The sequence below is a fragment of the Emydura macquarii genome, unplaced genomic scaffold, assembly GCF_026122565.2.
Source record: "Emydura macquarii macquarii isolate MOO-44397 ecotype Brisbane River unplaced genomic scaffold, CSIRO-AGI_Emac_v2 contig_3470, whole genome shotgun sequence".
Lineage (NCBI taxonomy): Eukaryota > Metazoa > Chordata > Testudines > Chelidae > Emydura > Emydura macquarii.
In genome coordinates, this window is record NW_027133607.1 from 9,472,271 (window position 1) to 9,477,028 (window position 4,758).

Sequence of the window (4,758 nt, forward strand, 5' to 3'; positions counted from 1 at the left end):
CTAGCACCTGTCGCTATGGCGCTGGGACCGGCCACACCCTCGCCCGGCAACCCCAGGACCATAGCATCTGTCGCCATGGTGCTAGGGCCGGCCACACCCCACCCAACAACACCAGAAGTCCCACGTCCGTTGCCATGGCGCTGGGGCCGGCCACACCTCGCGTGGGAGCCCCCTCCCAGCACCCTGTGGTTGACTCTGTGCAGGGGGCTCTGCGGGTGCCCGTGGGTGCTGTGTCCCGGCACAGCGGGGCTGGCCTCGGGGCAAGGAGCCAGGTGCTGCCGGCACTCGCCCCGTGCCCCCTCTGGCAATAAACATGGTAACCGTGGGCAAACGTCTGGTCCTTGGGCCGCGGCCCATGGGGGGCTGGGGCCCGTCACCTGGGCAGGGAGTCTGGGCTGCCTAGACGTGCCCGTGGCCATGCCACGCCCCTCCTGCGCCTGCCTGGGCCCGGCTCACCCCCTGGACCCGGCCACACGTGTGGGGGCTGTTGCGGAGTCCCATGGGGGATGGTGCCCTCGGGTGCAGCCGGGCAGGACTCGCACTCGGCGTCTGACCCCGGGTCTGCCCACCCCAGCACCGCAGCCTCCTGCCCCCGGCCCCGCAGCGTCCAGCGCCCCTTCTCCGCCTGGACTCCCCCCGCGGCAGCCCCCGGATGGGTCCTGGGGAGTCCCCCTCCCCCCCGTCAGCAGCGATTCCCAGCCAGCCGGGGGCCGGGGGCTGTTAGTTCTCGGGGTCACAAAGCACACAGATTTTGCTAGCAGCGTAACTAGGAGTTACAGCAGCAACTGCCCACAGAGCCCCATTCTTGGGTCCCTCCCCGCCGGCCCCCAGGGGGGACTGGCCTCTTCCCCCAGCCACCCCCAGCCCCGTCCCCCAGCCCCTCCCAGGCCTTTGTCTCCTTCCCAGGCTAGGCGGCCGCTCCTCTTGGTCACAGCCTGTTCAGCTGCTGGGGCCGGGGCAGGGGGTCCCGGCCAGGTCTGCGGACGTGGGGCCGGGGAAGGCCCCTCCCCCAACTAGTGGGCTCCCATCACTGACATACAGGAGTAACCTGTGGGGAAACTGAGGCACACGCACAGCACGCAGAGAAAGCCCCAAGAATATCTCCTCTTCGTTGCACCCACCCATGCCCCATGGCCCTGCCCCACCACGGGTGCCTGCTGTGGTGACAGGGCTAGTGGTGCCCACAGGCCACATGTTGATTGATGCCACCCAGCAGCCCCTGGGTCATGGCTGGGGTCATAATCCTCCCCCCCCCCACCATCCTTTCCCCTCCTCCAGTTCCATTAATGTCCCAGGGAGGGAGGCTGGCACAGAGCCCACCGCAGGCACCAAGCCCCTGTGGCTATGCTGCTGGCATCTCAGCGCCCCTCGCCAGGGAGCCAGGGCTGGCTGTCGGGCAAAGGAGATTCCAGCCTGAAGGGAGATCAGCACAGGGCGGGGGAAGCTTGTACTCCTCTGAGTCTGGGTGCATTGGGAACCAGGACTCCTGGGTTCTCCCCCCAGCTCAGGGGGGTCTAGTGGTTAGAGCAGGGGGGGCTAGGAGCCAGGACGTCCTGACCCGGGGTCTCACGCCTTGGCCCTGTGCCCCAGCGCCGGGCGCTCCATCACCACCGCAGGCTGTCTCCCCTGTGGGCCACCCCCTATGCCAGGGCAGGCGCGGTCCGATTCCCCTGGGGAGCCGTGGGCCTGGCAGAGCCGCCGCGCTAGGGGCAGGGGAGGGAGCCAGGCCCAAGCGCGTCCCCTTCGCCCGGGGCCCCTGCCCAGCCCCCCCGCAGCGGCTCAGGTGTCTCCAACCCGACACCTGCCGCCCATGCATAATTGAGGAGCTGCCGGGCGCTTTGTCACACAGCCACCGGCTCCTACGATCCCCCCGGGCACCAGCTGGCCCCGGGCACGGCCCAGAGGCCGGGGTGATGGGCGCGGGGCAGCGTGCCAGGCAGCTGTGTCTGCTGGGGGCTGGTTCCTAGCCGAGACCACCCCTTGCGGGCGTCGCGGCCGGGCTGGGGACACAGGCGCTGCCCACGCGGGGCCCTCCCAGGTCACTCCTGCCTCCCCCAGCCCCTCCAGTCTGTGGGCCCGGTGCGGGCTGCCCACCCCCTCCAGGGGCCGAGCCCCGAGGGACACGGTGACAGGGAGCCCCCCAGCAGTGGGCTGAAACGGATGCGGGGGGCACCACGGGAACTGGCCAGCCACGTCCCTGGCCGAGATGGACCCAGCGCCCGGGGGACACCCCGAGCCTGCGTGGCCCCCAGGCCAGGAGGAACCGGGCTTCGTGCGCCAGGTAAGCGCGGCCCCGTGTGGCCCCTTTGGCTCCCAGCGCCCCTCACCACCGCGTCTGGGCAGCCCCAGCCCTGCATGGGGGCAACTCCAGGGGACAACCTTGGGGTGCTGGGGGGGAGGGCGAGCCAGGCGGGGGCTGGGCTTGGCCAGTCGGCGGCTCCTGAGGGGGCTGGGCAGGTGCTGTGGGGTGGTTGGAACATGGGGGGTGCTATGAATGCCAAGGAGACAGAGTGACCTGCGCCCCCTGCCCTCCAGCTGTGCCGGTGCCTCTCAATCCTGACCCACAGCCCCCTGCCCCCCAGCTCTGCCGGTGCCCCTCAATCCCGACCCACAGCCCCCTGCAGTCCCAACTCTGCCGGTGCCCCTCAATCCCGACCCACAGCCCCCTGCCCCCCAGCTCTGCCGGTGCCCCTCAATCCCGACCCACAGCCCCCTGCCCCCCAGCTCTGCCGGTGCCCCTCAATCCCGACCCACAGCCCCCTGCAGTTCCAGCCCTGGGCTCCCCACTCAGTTCCCGTGGGGCTGGCCCTGCCTCCCCACGCCCAGGTGGCATGTCTCTGTGATGACCCGCTCCGCCCAGGGTCCCGTGGCCCCAGCTGTGCCCTGCTCTGGCGGCTGCTGGGGGGCAGATGGGGGCCGCTGGCGCTGCGGGAAGGCTGGCACCGCTCACCCCCTCTGAGCCCTTCTCCCCCCAGGGCCGTGGGGCCAGGCCCCAGGGCAGCTGCTGCGCCGAGATGCTGCTGGCGAGGCGGCGGGAGGCCACACGGCGGAGTCGCCTGCGGGCACAGGTGAGCTGGGCTGGGGAGCCCGCATCACAACCTGCCAGTGGGGCAGGGCCCCGGCCTGTGGGGCAGCTGACCCCCAGGGAAGGGGGCAGCCCCCTGTGGTGGGTTCAGGAGCTTCAAAAGCTGGGCTAGGCTGGCAGCGACGTCACCGCAAGGCCTGTCCAGGTCCTAGCCAGCGCCTGCCCCACAAGTGACTCAGGGGCAGAGGGGCCTAGCCCTGGGCTCCTGGGGGTCCGTGCCCAGGCCCAGCTGCGTTTGCCCCCTCGCTCACTTGGTAGCTCCGGGGGCTGAGCATCGGCATCTCCTCCCCCTTCTGCATCCTGCCCCCCAGCTCTGCCCCCCGCCCCGGCTCTGCAGACTCTCTGTGGGCCTATATGGGGCAGCCTCGGTCTGGACTGGCAGCTGGCACGAGCCCCAGGGTCTCAGTTCCCCAGGGCCTCACATCTTGCCAGGAACTGGGGGGGGGGGCTGAGGAGAGCTAGAGTCGATGTGATTGCTCACCACGCTGGGATAACAACCCACTACTGCTGCCAGCTGGCAGCGCCGCTCCCAGTGAGCCAGGGGAGGGAGAAGGATGCCTGGGACCTCAGCCTCGTTCCCCCCCCCCCCCACTCCTCCCCCAGCTTTACTGGGACTTCCAGCTGCTGGACGGCGACGGTGACGGCCGCCTGCCCGCCTGCGACGCCGAGCTGCTGCTGCGCGAGGTGCCCGGGGCGGGCGCCCGGGGCCAGGCCTGGCGTGACTTCCTGCGGGCGCACGGGCATGGCCTGGCCTGGCCAGACCTAGAGGTACCCGAGCAAGCCAGGGCTGTGGGGAAGGGGGGAGGGGGGCCAGGACTCCTGGGTTCTGTCCCCAGCATGGGGAGGGGGGCTGGGAGGAGGGGTTACAGTTGGCCCTGCCGGGGGGAGAGATGACAGGTGGGGGGCAGTGAACCCTGGGCTAGGTGGGGGCCTGGCACTGCCTGAATGGGCTTGGGGGGGGGGCCGGGGGCTGACCTGGCGCTGAGACACCCCCGTGTGCTTTTCTCCTCCAGGCCTGGCTCTCCGCAGCCCCCCAGCCGTGCCCAGAGCCGGCCCGGGCCCCAGGGTGGGCACGCCGAGCGGAGCCGGGGACAGGCTGCCCCGGCAGGACGGTAAGGAGCGGGCACTGCCAGGGGGCCGAGGGATCTGTGCCAGGAGACAGTGCCCCCCTCGCCCCTCTGGGGGGGTTGTGCCCCCTGTCCCCTGAACTGATGTTTGGTCTTTGGCTGGGTCATGTGTCCTCCCCCCATCGCCCCTTCCTGGGCCTTGGGACCCCTCAGGGGGACCTGGGGTCCGGGCTGAGACCGCCCGAACTCACTGCATCCTTGCTCTGCCCGAGAGCCGGGACCCAGACTGGCTCGGCGCCGATGGGACCCTCCGTGCCCGTCCCTGGCGTGTCCTGCCCGTGGGTCCGGCCACAGAGCCAGGCATGAGCCTCATCCCCGGAGAACACCCTGGCCCTGGCTCTGCCCCATCTGGTCTTCCTCCCGGCAGGCTGCGGGCACCGGGAACACCGGCCTTCTGTGCCCCGGGACACGGAGCCGACACTGGCAGCTCCTTGACAGGTACGTCTGTCTGTCCCCGCCACCCCCCCCGCTCCTCACGGCCCTAGGGCCTGGGCCATGCACAGCAAAGGGAGCAGCCAACACTGAGCCAGGAGCATCGGGGCCGGG